The sequence below is a fragment of the Rhinolophus sinicus genome, linkage group LG10, assembly GCF_036562045.2.
Source record: "Rhinolophus sinicus isolate RSC01 linkage group LG10, ASM3656204v1, whole genome shotgun sequence".
NCBI lineage: Eukaryota > Metazoa > Chordata > Mammalia > Chiroptera > Rhinolophidae > Rhinolophus > Rhinolophus sinicus.
Window position 1 is genome coordinate 8,370,877 of NC_133759.1, and position 14,661 is coordinate 8,385,537.

Below are 14,661 nucleotides of genomic sequence, written 5' to 3' on the forward strand. Positions count from 1 at the left end.
TGATAGGGAATGCATTGAATCTTAATATTTTAACAATATTAAGTCTTCCAGTCCATGAACATAGAATGTCTTTCCATTTACTTAAGTCTTTTTTAATATTCTTAAACAATGTTTTAAAGTTTTCAGTGTATGGGTCTTTCACCTCCTTGGTTAAATTAATTCCTAAGTATTTTATTTTTTGATGCTATTGTAAATGGGATTGTTTTCTTAATTTACTTTTTGATTCACTGTCAGTGTATAGGAATGCAACAGGTATTTGCGTGTTGATTTTGTATCTTGCATCTTTTCTGAATTTGTTTATTATCTCTAACAGGTTTTTACTTTTGTATGTGGAATCTTTAGTGTTTTCTACACAAAAGATCATGTCCTCTGAACAGATATCATTTGATTTCTTCCTTTCCAATTTAAATGCCTTTATTTCTTTTTCTTGCCTAATTGCTTTGGCTGGAACTTTCAGTATTATGTTGAATAGAAGTGGTGAAAACAGACATCCTCGTTTTTTCCTGATCTTAGGGAAAATCTTTTAGTTTTTTCTCATTGAATATGATGTTCACTCTGGGTTTTTCACATATGGCCTTTATCATATTGAGGAAGTTTCTATTCCTAGTTCACTGAATTTTTTTTATCATGAAAGGGTGTTAAATTTTGTCAAATTTTTTTCTTTCATCAATTGAGATGTGTACACCCACAGGCACACAGGCACACATACGAGTATATAATTTTTTTCACTTCCTTGAACACAATTAAAATAGCTATTTGGAAGTCTTTGTCTACTATGTCCAACGCATGGGGCCCTCAAAGACAGCTTCTATCTTCTGCTCCTTTTCCTATGTACTGGTCAAACTTTCCTGTTTCTTTGCCTGTTTTATAATTTTTTTCATTGCAAACCAAGATGTCTTACATAATATATTGTAGCAAATGTGGACACTGGAGGATGAAGTGTTTCTCAGCTAATTCCCACACAGCCTATCGTCACCAGCTCCAGGCCAGGTACCACACCAGAAAGGGCGGGAACATCAGGAAGCACCCGCCTTTGAAGTGCTTACTCTAAATGGAGAGGTCCCTATCAAGGACAGTTTCTTCAGAAGTACCCTAATCCCGAGGTCCTGAGCAGGGCTCTGGCTGGACACAGTGTGGAGGGAGGATCTGAGTGAAATCCACTGTGCGACATTTCCCACTCAAGCAAGGGAAATTGCAGCACCCTTAACACGACTTTGCAGTTCCCCGTTTGCCTCCAGGCCGCAAGGGGGTGCCCAACAGGGCTGAGACCACTGGTGGTAGCCGTGGCGTCCCTGAGCTGTTCCCACAGCGGTGGCCACTGCCTGGGCCTCCTGGTCTGGCTCCTGTTCCTTCAGCCACTGCTCCGTGAGACTCGGGTGGGTGGGGAGGGGGCACAGGGTGGGTCAGCGCTGCCCTCACTGCCTCCAACCCACTCAGTTGGCGGCCTTGAGGACCCTAGGGCAAGCCTGTGGAAGCCGCCCCCTGCAGGGGTTCCAGGACCCTCTGGGGCCCCCAAACCCTATGAGGCTAAGGTCGACTTCGATGTGGTGAATTTTCTCCCAGGTGATTCTTCGTGTTTAGAGTAACCAGGAGAGGGATGAGGTGCCAGAGTGGGACCCAGGGCTCCTTGGGAGTTTGTGGGGGACCAGGCTCTGCCTTCCAGGGTCTGAATGAATACAGCCCTACCTGTGGAATCTGAAGAGGACACGGTTTGGCTTTGGGAGGTCTGAGGGTACATGGCCTGGGGACTCTGCAGCACTGCTCTGTAGTCTAAGAGGACATGGCCTTCTGGGCTGCCTGAGGGGCACCTGTTCCTTTCCTGGGAAGCTGGGGGCTCAGGGGAGATAGGGCCTGTTTCTTTGAGGTTCTTCTTCCTACACTGTCTTCACCCTAGTGTGTGGCCGAGTGCTCATGAAAATCTTGGGAGGAAGGAGGAGAGTGGCCCTGGCAGGTGAGCCTGAGGCTCGGTGACAGACACGTGTGTGGAGGCTCCCTCATCACACAGCAGTGGGTGCTGACTGCAGCCCACTGCATTTTAAGGTGAGAAGTTGCAAGTGGAGATGTGAAAGTTCTGGAGCTGGTCTTGCCTTCCTCTGACACCTGATACATTCTGTTGCGCTGGCAAGTTGGCAGAAACCAAACCCAACCCAAACCAAACCAAAGCACATATGACAGAAATGGGAGGGGTTCTGCATCGGTAGTCCTGTTCTTAGGAACACTCGTTTGGTGAACACAGTCAATTGTTTGGGCGAGCCATCCAATTTTCAGAGTCCTTAAGGGGGGGTTTTTGGTGAATGGTGGTAGAGAGAGTGGTGAGGGAGGTTGGGGCCAGATTGGGAAACACCTGAAATGTGTGGGGAAGGCACAAGGGATGCTTCCTAGGGTCTTTAGGAGGGACATATTTTCTCTCCCACAGCCATCTCCATTACACTGTCAAGATGGGTGATCGGAGTATCCTTAAGGAAGTCACGAGTGTGGTGGTCCCTATTCAAAAAGTCATTGTCCACCCTCGGTTCTCAGCAGCTGGAACCATTCGAAATGACCTTGCCCTTCTTTGGCTTCTCTACGCTGTAAATTTCACGGTGGCCATCCAGCCTATATGCATCCCTAAGAAGACCCTCAAGGTGGAAGCTGGGACCAGGTACTGGGTGACCGGATGGGGCAGAAAACAATATGGTGAGACTGTGAGGCAGGAAGCAAACTTGGGCAGAGGGAGGTAGCCTTGTCCCTGGACTAGGCAAGAAGGCTAAAAGGAGAGACAGGGAGGCGGACTGCATGGCTGGTGGGTAAGACGGGCAGCAGTTTGGCAGCAGCCAGGGTAATGGTTCCTGATTGGCTTGAGCCCAGAAATTGGTTAAGGTCTTTTGTTGCAACACACATATTTGATGAAAGGTACCAGTCCTGGGGACTGGAGCTGCGATCAGGAGAGGAAGAATTACATGGGTGAAGTCTCCTGCTGCCGATTTGTGGGGGGACTGTGCCTGGCTGATTTGCAGATATATTTAGGTTCCTGGGGGACAGAGCCAGATGCTATGGAGTTCTATCCAGGAGGGATTTCTGCTCAGGCTGTGAAGAGCTGTCTGCCAGTCAGAACTGTCCCTCACTGGAAGAACCTCCCTTGGTGGGTAGGAGCTTCCTGTTCGTGGGGGTTTAGGCAGAGCCAGGTGAGGCTGTAGGGCCTCCTATCCCTGGGGAGAGGCTGCGTTTGGTACCTTTGGGGCACTTCCTGTCTGAGAGTCTGTGATCCTGCTCTAACGTAGAGACACTTTACTGATGCACAGGCCACCTGTCACTATTATTGCTACTCAGAGTGACAGATACTTGGTTATCACTTCTCAGGCTGGTAAGGCCTTGCCTCTTCCTGTCCTGATCTGTTCTTCCTTCTCCTGTCTTGGTTTTGGCTCTTCCCTTCTCTTCTTCCCCTGTCAACTTTGGGCCTCTCTTTCCTCTGATGTCAAATGGAGACATACCCACTGTCCTGCCTTTTTCAAGGGGGATTCCAGATGCTTGGGGGGCTTCCCGTCCACCTGTGCAGGTCCACTCACTGCTGACTTTCTTTGCTTGTAGGTGGCGAAGTTTTTTCATATGTTCTCCAGAAGGTCGACCAACACATCATTTACGATGAAGGATGTAATGAGGTGGTCGAGACGGCCCTGGCATCGAGGAAGAAAGTGGTTCTGGAAGGGATGATCTGTGGATACATAGGTACAGGAGAAGACTCTTGTCAGGTACATTCATGGACCCTTTTCTACCTCTGCATTAAGGTGCGTTCCTCATTCCCGAGTGGCAAGGCCTAGGTCATTTACCACCTCCTTTCATCCCCTGAGTTAAGGAGATTCATGAGGAGAGCCCCTTGTGGCTCCCTGGAGCTGGCCTGGCCTGTTCCTTCAAAAGGGAGCAGCCCTTGCTGCCTGGGGAGATTCCAGGGTGTGGGACAGATGGGGGCGGGCAATGCTAATATAAGTTCCTTTCACTGCGTTCCTCCTATGTGGCACCTACTGTGCCAGTACGAGCAGTACCCATATTAGCTCAGTTAACCTACATCCCAAGCCTGCAGCATAGACATCATACCTATTCTACAGATGTGAGGTCTGAAGATGTTAGTTCAGGGTCCCCCCGTGAGTGCCTACAGGACTCCTGGGCCCACAGTCTGCTCTCTGCACCAAGCTGCCTTCCTAAGGAGGGGGTATTTGAGCCGGGTCTTAGAGGATGAGTATTTGGATTTCTTAGAAAGAGGAGAACAGCATTGTACAGAGAAGGAACAGCATGTAGTGCAGCTCAGAGGTCTGAGGGAGCTGGTTATGTTTAGGGAACGTTGTACAGGTCTGGAGCAATGGGCTGGTGACTATGGTTAGAGAAGGGGGTTGGAGTCAGAATATGGGTGCCTGGCATGCTGTGCCAAGTTTCTAGATACTGTCCAGGCAGCACTATTGGCTAGGCAAGGATGCTGAGGCCTGAGCAGGACCTGGGGCAGTGGGGCGGGGGAAGGAAGTGTGTTTAGGTTGAATCCTCAGTTCTTGGTGACTGACTGCCTGTGAGGGTGGAGGTGAGGGGGAGGTTGAGCATTTCCGGTTGAGCTGGTTGGTGGTGGGGCCACCAGAGCAGGCCACCGACTCTTCAAAGGACATGAAGAGTTCTGTGTGAGGTGGGGTGTGTATGGGGTGTCTGGGAGTGGAGCTTAAAATATGGGAATGGAGCTGGCTGTCTGGGTTTGGCCCTCTAGAGAAACTTTAGGCTAGATGAAAGGGTTTAGGGGGTTGTCATACAGAGGTAATACTCAAAATGTTTAACAACCACTGTGGTTTGGGAAACAACCAGTCATAATATCCTTGGAGGATATTAAAGTTTTCCCATTAACTTTTCAATTCTCAGCTCTCTTAGTCACAGAAACCTGCGCTTGGTGGGAGCCTGGGGAAGGCCTGTTTCCCCAGTGCCGTGCGATCAGTTTGCTCTGATGTGGATACTCTCCCAGTTCTGCAGTTTGTTTCTTTCTCTTTCTCCAGGGAGATTCTGGGGGGCCCCTGGTCTGTGAATATAACGAGACATGGGCCCAGGTGGGGATTGTGAGCTGGGGCATCGGCTGTGGTCATACAAACATTCCTGGGATTTACACAGATGTTGCCGTCTATAGTAAGTGGATAGTCGCAGTGGTGAACCAGGCTACCTCCTCGTATCCAGTGGTATTCCTCCTCCTACCCCTGTGTCTGGTGCTGCCCCTGGGCATCCTGGCAGCTCCGTGATCACCGCGGCCCACTCCCCTCCTGTTCTGAGTCTCGCACTAGGCCTCTCCTCCCACCTCCCACTCCTCAGTGCTCTTCCCTCACATTCCGCTTGGGACCCACCGACCCTGTGGAGATCCACACAATAGAGAGTAGAAGCAAGACTGGAGCCCCCAAAGTGTCCCAGCCTGGTGCTCCAGTCACCTGCCTTGGCCACACCCACACCTTGGCTGTGCTCGACCTGCCCAGATGGAGGGGGGAAACCATCCCAGCCAGAGGGCCAGCTGACCTGCCAGGTGGAGCTGGTCCCTCATGGACATCTTGGAGAACGTCTACCAAAGACCAGATGTCATCAGTGGTGACAGCATTAGACCTGGGTGGTTTCAGGCTCTCACCTGACACTTTGTCAGACCAGTCAGCGTGGTGATTGTCCAGAGTGAGCGGACGAGGTGTTGCCCGGTCCCTGCTGTGGTGTGAGACCCGGGGTTTCCACCTGACTCAGTTGTCTGGGGTGGGGAGAAGTTCCCCTGCACCCCAGGGTGGATCCTTCTGTGAGTGGCCAGCTTCTGCCACACGAACCCTCCTGGGTCAACCCAGTCTTGGAACCCCTTTCCTCAGTGGCCTGGTGGCCACATCCAGGCTCACCCCAAGTTGAGGCAGTAAGGAGTGCGGAGATTTCTGATGTCAGCTGAATAAATGTTTGCAGTGTGACTTGTGTGTTCTGTGTCTCTACTGGTCTAGGGTGTGGGGACACTGAAGAGAACTTATCTCACGTTTAGCTTAGGAAGATGTTTATGGTGCTTTCGAACCCCGAGAGCGAGAGGGAAGGCCCTGGCCTACCCTGATGTGAGTTCCACCGATGGCTTTAGCACTTGTGTCTTGCTGCTGTGCTCTTCATAGCTGTCAGCATCTCTGCAGGGAGCTTTGTAGCTGAATTTGCTAGCCATTGCGTCTGGGAAGGAGGAAGCCAGAGAGACTAAAAACAAGAGGGGCTAGGGTATTACATCCAATACCTTGTGTTCTGCCCATTTTAGCCACTCCCCCTCAGGTGGGTAGAGCCTTGAGTACCAGATCGCCTTGGCCAGGCCATGGAAAACAGACCTGAAGCCCCGGAAAGGATAGGCGGGGGTACTTCCCAGGGCTGTGCTGGCTCATTGACCTCATTCCCCTGTGGTCCCAGAGTAGCTCTTCGTTGTGATGCAGAGAGCACTTCTCTGCTCTGGATTTTCTTCCCTATTCAGGAAAGTTTGAGGTTGCCTTCTTTTAAGAGGGGATGGGTGCATTTTGCGTGTGAGAAGAAGGTGCATGTGAATATTTAGGTGGATAAAGAAGTGGACTGGGGTAAAGATTGATAGTTATCTCTCCTGGCACCTTTCATCTCTTTCTATCTGGGCATATAGCTGATGAGAATAAAGACTACATTTCTAAGCAACCCATATCCAAGTGTGGCGTAAGTTCTGGCCAATAAAATATAAACAGAAATGTTGGATGTGAAATTTGGAAAATGTTCTTAGAGGAAGGACAAGTCCCTCTTTGTCTCTTTCTTCTCTCCTGGCTGGAATGTATACATGGTGACTGGAGCTTGAGCAGCCATCTTGGGACATGAGGAACAATCTAAGGGTATGGAACAGAAATTTAGAAGATACTTGGCTCCCTGGAATTTGTAGGGCTGCCATCACAGCTCTTCATGCAAGAGAGATATAACCTCTTTTAATTAAGCCACTGTCGTCTTTGGGCTCAGTTAGTCATGGAAAATCTCATTCTAACTAATTCAGTTGGTATCATCTGGGGCTTTATTTCTGGGTTGTTATGAATATAAGTTTTTAAAGTCATTTTTTATTAAGATTAAATTCCTTATCTCTACTTTGCTATATGCCATTGCTTCCTTCGGTATTGTTTTTTAAAAAATTGATAATGTTAAAAGTTTATGTTGATGAATGACTATTATCTCTCAGTGCATTTCTATATTATTTTCTTAATCGAGGTATAATTTATACAGAGTAAAATTAGCACTGTTTATGTAAAATTTTATGAGTTTTAACAAATGTATACCTCATGTTAACACCACCAAAATTATTATAGAGAACATTTCCATCAATCCAGGATATTCTCCTGTGTCCGTTTTTTAGTCATTCCCTCCCAGAGGTACCCATTTTCTGGTTGCTATCAGATCAAATTTTCATGTTATTGAAACTCATATTAATGGAATCATACAGGAAGTGCTTTTTTGTGTCTGGCTTCTTGCCTTCCCCATATTGTTTTGAGATTCACCTATGTTATGTGTATCATTAGTTCATTCCTTTTTATTGTTGGATAGTAATCATTGCATGAATATTCCACATTCATTTTCCTGTTGATGGACATTTGAGTTGTTTCCAGTTTGGGGCTATTTTGACTAAAGCTGCTAATAAGCATTTAGTACAAGACCTTTTGTATCTATATACTTTCACTTCTTTTGGGATAAACGTAGGAGTGGAACATCTGGCTCATAGAATTGATGTATGTTTAACTTTATTAGAAATGTCCAAAGTGTTTTCCAAATTGGTGGTACCATATTACACGCCTACCAGCAATAAATAAGAGTTCCAGTTGACCCATATTTCCATCAGTACTTGGTCTTTTTATTTGCCCCATTCTAATAGGTATGAAATGGTATCTCACTGAGGTTCTCATTTTCATTCTCCTGTAACTAAACATATTGTGCACCTTTTTTATGTGCTATTGGTTATATATAGCGCTGCTTTCGTGAAGTATTTTTCAATTCTTTTGCCCATTTTTGATTAGGATGTTTTTCTTTTTGATTGTGAATTTGTAAGTAGTCTTCATATATGCTGATTACAGTCCTAAATCTGTGATATGCCATTTTCACTTTTTAACTGAGGATTGCAAAGATTTTTTTTTTTCCCTCCTATAATCTTTATAATTTTAGCTTTGACATTTAGGTCTGTGGTCTACAAATTAATTTTTGGGCATGGCGTGAGACAGGGATCAAGGTATGTTTTCCATATCTTTAATGTTTACCCAGTTCCAATACCATTTGTTGAAAATACATTTATTTATGCGTTGAATTGCATTGGTACTTTATCAAAAATTAATCAACAGTGTGTATATATATACATACATATATTCCTGGACTCTCTATTCAGTTCCTTATCTATTTGTATATGCTTATGCCAACTTCATAGTGTCCTAGTTACTGTAGCTTTATAGTTAGTCTTGAAGTTTGGTGGTGTCACACCTCCAAATTTGTTCATGTTTTTCACCTTGGAGCTTTTTGTAGAAATTGACAAGCTGATTCTCAAATGCGTATGGAAAAGGGCCCCAAATAACCCAAACTAAGAATGCCTGGATTTCAAGATTTACTGTAAAGGTATAGTAATCAAGACCATGTGGTATTGGCATAAGAACAGACATATAGATGAGTTGAACAGGATAGAGAGCCCAGAGATAGATCCACACATGTATGGCCAATCGATTTCAACAAGGAGCCAAGATAATTCAACGGGGGAAGGGATGGTCTTCTTAATAAATGATGCTGAAACAATGGGACATTCCTATGCAAAAAAATATGAGCTTCAATCATCATGTAGACAAATTAACTCAAAATGGATTCTAGAACTAAATATAAAGCCTAAATTTGCAATACTTCTAGAAAAAACTTGGAAGAAAAATCTCTGTGACCCTTGAGTAGGTAAAGATTCTTTGTATAGGACACAAAAAGCATGAATCATATAAGAACAAAAAGAATTGGATTTTGTCAAAATGAAAATATTCTGCTCTTGAAAGACATAGTTAATAAAATGAAAATAAAAGCCACAGACTGGAAGAAAATAGCAATGTCCACTCAAAGACTTGTATATGAATGTTCATAGCATCTTTATTCACAATAATCAGAATCAGGGAACAACACGAATGTATGTCAACAGAGAAATGATAATCGATGAAATACTACTTGGCAATAAAAAAGAATAAACTGCTGATATACACAAGAAAATGGATGAAATTTTAAAAACCATACGAGTGTCAAGTGAAAGAAGCCAGACCCAAAAGCGTACAACTTTCTGATTCTATTTATATGAAAACCAAATAGGCAAAGCAGGTGATCAGTGGTTGCTTAGGATGGATTTGAGAGGATACAAAGACACTTTCTGGGGTTTTAAAGTATTCTATATCTTGGTTGAGGTGGTGGTTACATCATGGGTCTATATATTTGTTAAAACATTAAAGTATGCACTTAAGGCCTGTATATTTCACTACATGCAAATTTTGCCTCAGTTTAAGAAAATAGGTTAATGTGACACATTCTAGTTTAGCCCCGATGTCTATTCCCTCCCATCCTTCCATAATAAATATCTTATGCAATGACCTGATATCTTAGGTCATTCTAATGGTGAGCCTGAAAATATTTAACAAGCAGCTCTGTAGGGAAAAAGCAATCTCTGGTTTGTAACATTTGCAGATTTCCATGATATAAATGCTTCCACGATATAAAAGCTACCAACATGACATTGGTGAGTGTGGAGTTGGGAAGAGATGTACACAAGTATACAGAATTTCTACCATACAGGTACAGTAGACTTAACCTCAAAGCACAGGTTATGATGAATGCAGTAAAATAATTAGGAAGTGATACATTTTGAGTATTTATTACCTTCATTTTTAATATAATTCCTTTAATTGTAGGTTTTATAATATAACTTTTAACAATGACTACTTCACAGCTCACAAAATTCCGGAAAATTAACACTTGGCTCTCCTAAAGCTGGTAGAAGCCAGCTCCGGCACCCACTGGATCATTTCCCGACAAGCAAATTCTGAGAAAGGGACTCATGTTCAAGTAACTTATTAAGAGAGTTATTATCAGGAGAAACCCGTGTGTGTGAGGGAAGTAGGAGGACGGGGAAGAAGTTTAGTAAGAATGTGATTACAGGTGAAGTCCAGGCTCAGCTTGGTCCAATGGAGGTCTCTGGCATCGGTGCTACACTGCAGAATTCATGTAGACTTAAGGCGAGGGAGCTGGGCTTTTGTGCCCCTGTTCCAGTAAGCCATTGGCTGTAGGCTGACTGGAGGAGGGGGAGGTAGGAATACAATCCCTAATCACCCTCTGTAGTGTGGCTCCACGTACCCAAAGGCAAGCCTCCTAAGAAAAGTTCAGGTGTGAATTCTTAGTAGCCATACCCAGAGTATCTGGGGATGAGTCCACCAAAAAGGTAAGCTGGATCCCAGGTGATCTGGGTGGCCACCCATTTAAAAACTACTGTTCTCAGCTTCCCTTAAAGCTTAGGGGGACCCTGTATTTAAATTATGATCCATTAGATGTAAGTAGAAGTAATGTGTGCTGTTTGGGGAGATGCCTTTCAAAGGGACATGAGTATGTTTTCTTGACCTTGTCCTCTTCCCAAAGGGGAAGATGAGAAAGATGGAGGTGCCATGTTGGACACAGAGATGTGTGTCCCAAGCAAGGGTGGCAGAACCTGACCTGGGTTGCGTACATTTGCACTGTTAGGTAAGAGAGCAACAAACTTTTTTTTTTTTTTAAGCCACTGTATTTTGGGGTATCTCTGTTACCACATTTTAGCCTGTACCTCAATGAATACAGTGAGTAAAGAAACAAATAATAACAAATATCTAAAATCATGAGTATATAAAACAATAATAATTTCTAATTTGTAGGTTTTTTTTTTTTTTTTAAAAAAAGGCAAGCAGGACTAACCCAAACAGAATGAGAAAATGTATTAGGAAAAACAAAGAGAATATAGCCACTATAGAAAAAATACAATTATTTGTATATGACCTGGTTATCAATATAGAAAAACCCTGTAGAATCTATAAATTATCAACACTGATAAAATAATTTGATAAGATTGTTGAGTAAAAGAATAATGTAAAATTGCATTTCTGAAAGATGTGCATGACTTTATGGGAAAGTTTATAAGATTTTACTGAAAGACCTGAAACCTAAATAGGTTTATGTTTTCATAAATTAACACCAGGTTCATGAATAGGAAAACTCAATACCACAAGGGTGGCAATTCTCCCCAAAATGGTCTTTAGATTTAATGCAATTCAAATGGAATTTTCAACAAGTTTTTTAAAAATGTGTCAAACTTATCCTAAAATTTATATGGAGTACCAAGAATAGCCAAAACCCTAATGAAGAAGAAGTCAAGGCAGGAAAATTCTATCATATATTGATGCTCAAAAGCTCTAGCGATCAAGAAACCACGGTACTGGCACAGAGATAAGCAAATAGAGCAATGGAAAAACTAGAGAAGCCAGAAACAGACCCGATATATATGGACACCTGATATATGATGAATGGAAACATGATGGGCCATTCGATACATGGTGCTGGGATAAATAGTTTAATGGAGAAAAAATGAAACTGAATTCCTATCTTACACTATATAGAAAAAAGTATGTGGATAACAGACGAAACATGAAAACAAGACTTTAAAACTTTTAGAAGAAAATATAGAACAATATCTTTAAGACCTCAAGATAGGGCAGGCTTTTAAAAACCAGACACAAAAAGCATAAACGATAAAGATTGCTATTTCTGACTACGTTAAATCTAAGAACTTCTGTGCATCAAAAGCTGTAATAAAGAAAGTGAAAAGGCGAATCATGACTGTGAAATGATAATTGAAACACATTTACAACAAAGGATTATTCGTACACATAAAAAAACTAAAAAAAACGAAACTTAAAGATAAAAAATACTTTAAAATCAACCCAAATATAAAATTGGGTAGATGTTATAAGCAGTCATTTTATAGAAAGAATGCACAAGTGGCCAATAAAGATATGAAAAATATACTAACTTCAGGGAAATGCAAATTAAAACCATAACAAGATATAATTTTATGCCCATCATGTGGGAAAAAAATGAGAACTGCTGCAGTAAGTGTTGAGAAGAATGGGGTTTAATAGACTCACACGCTGATGGTGGGAGTGTAATTTGGTAAAACTACTTTGAAAACTAACATTATAAACTCAAAAAGGAAAATGAATACATTTACACATGAATCATTGACATCCAAGGTCATAACACTTTCAGAAGACACAGGTAATTCAAAAGGTGCACAATGAAATAGTTACTCGTAATCAAAAGTGAAAATGTACCATGAGTATATATAGAAAACCAGTTGTCCTTTTTTGAAAAGCTAGAGTTGTTAAGTGTTCGCATTTCTCTCAGCTACACTCTCACCCCCTCCTACATCTAACATCCTCAGAATGTATTTAATTTCTCTGATCAGATCAGAATTCTTGATGACTTTAAGGGCACAATGAGGCACACTGTCTCAATTTAGACTTCCCAGTTAGGAGAACAATTTAGGACTTTCTTAATCCCAATGGGGAACTGTCCCTCACCACACATTAGTCCTCCATGACTTTTTTGATGCAGGTGCTATGTTTTCATTCAGTGGCCTTAAAGGTGTCTCTCATAGGCCAAAAGTATGAGCTTTACATGCTACCTGAACCTATCAGGCACATTTTACTTCCCTTCAGGTCACCAGTTGCAAAACCAAGAAATTTTGATTGCAAACTACCGAGCATCTGTGTCTTGAGTAGCCAGCACAGTGATGAGAAAGAAGGAAATGGTTGCCCAGGATTGGGGGTCTAGGGGATGGAGATGGTGAATAAGGAGTGACTGCTAATGGGTATGAAGATTTTTTTGGGGTGTGATGAAATGTCCTAAAATTGAGTGGTGATGGTTGCACAGTTCTTTAATATACTAAAAATCATTGAGTTATACACTTTAAATGGGTGCATTGTATAGCATATATCTCAATAAAGTTGTTGAAAAAAAGAAAGAAGGAAAGGACTAACACTCCTAAACTCCCCAACTTCTTTCCTTCCCTGCGTTTCTAAGTGACTGCCTCTCTAAGAAAGTCAGGTGTCCCACAGCAGTGGAGATAATTGATAGAATAAGTAGACAAAAAATCATTAAGGATATTGAAGCCTAGAGCAGTACGATTGACTTTGTTGACATTTATAGGACACTCTATGTAATAAGTGCAGAATACATTCTTTTTAAATGCACATAGAACATTTAGGAAGAAAGACCATGTCCTGAGCCATAAAACATGTCTTAATAAATGTAAACTGATTGAAGTCATAAAGAGTATGTTCTCTGATGACAATGGAGTGAAATAACCAAGAGATACCTGGAAAATCTCAAAATATGTGGAAATTAAAGAACACACCTCTAAATAACCCATGCATTAAAGAGAAATTAAAGGGACATTAGACAATACTTTGAACTGAGTTATAATGAAAATACAACATATCAAACTTTGTGGGATGTAGCTGAAGCAGTGATCAGATGGAAATTTATAACTGTAAATGCTTATTTAGAAAAGAAGAAAGATTTTAAGTTCATGATCCAAACTTTCACTTTAAGAAGCTAGATAAAGAAAAGAAAGAAGAAGAGGAAATATAAAGACAGGAGTGAAAATCAATGAAATAGCAAATGGATAAAAAAAACCCCCAAAAAACAGAGAAGTTCTCAAACTTTTTGGTCTCAGGATCACCTTACACTCTCAAAAAATTTTGAGAATTCTAGATATCTGGTTTATGTGCTTTATATCTATCCATATTCACTGCACTAGAAATTAAAAGAGAAATTAAAAATATATTTTATTTTTTATTTAAAATTAAAAATAAGAAACCCATGCATGTAAGCACAAATGACATATTTTTATGAAAAAACAAAAGAAAAGAATTAGTGTGAAGAATGGTATTGTTTTGCAATTTTCCAAACTTTCTTAATGTCATCCTTAACAGAAGACAGCCGGGTTATCATTCTCTTCCAAAATTTATTGTTTGAAGAAAACCCAATCTCACACAGATGTACAGTTGGAAAAATGAGGAGTATTTTAATCTTTTCAAGTAATTGTGGATTTTTCAAAATTGTTTTGTATACACCAAAACTTGACAAGTGGTAGTTTCTTGCAATATGGAATATGAAAATTTTTGAACTTTTTGTATTCATTACATTAAAATCCATTGGTCCATCTTTCACGTTGGGTGAATCTTTCAGCCATACATAATTTTGTAAATCGTTGAAAATGTATGTTGATTCACTTAGTTATGCAGATTTCCCCAATGTTGACACATTTCATTGCACAATATCAAAAAAATCCCATTCACTTATATTGCCACTACGGTTGTCAGCAAAGTATTTAATGATTGGTAAGCCGTTGAGCTCATAGAGCAAACATAAATTTTCCAAAATTCAGAATTTCACTTCAAAGCTCAAATTTCATCACTGGTGACAAATACTTTCAGTTGTTTTTCTTAAAAGCTGCAGTTTTGAGAAAATGGTTGCCAAATATGCAAGTCTAAATAACCACACTTTGATTATTAGTCATTGTTTTTAAGAAAAAATGATGCTCATGATAAAACTTCAGCTCGCAACTCCAACAATGGTACTGTA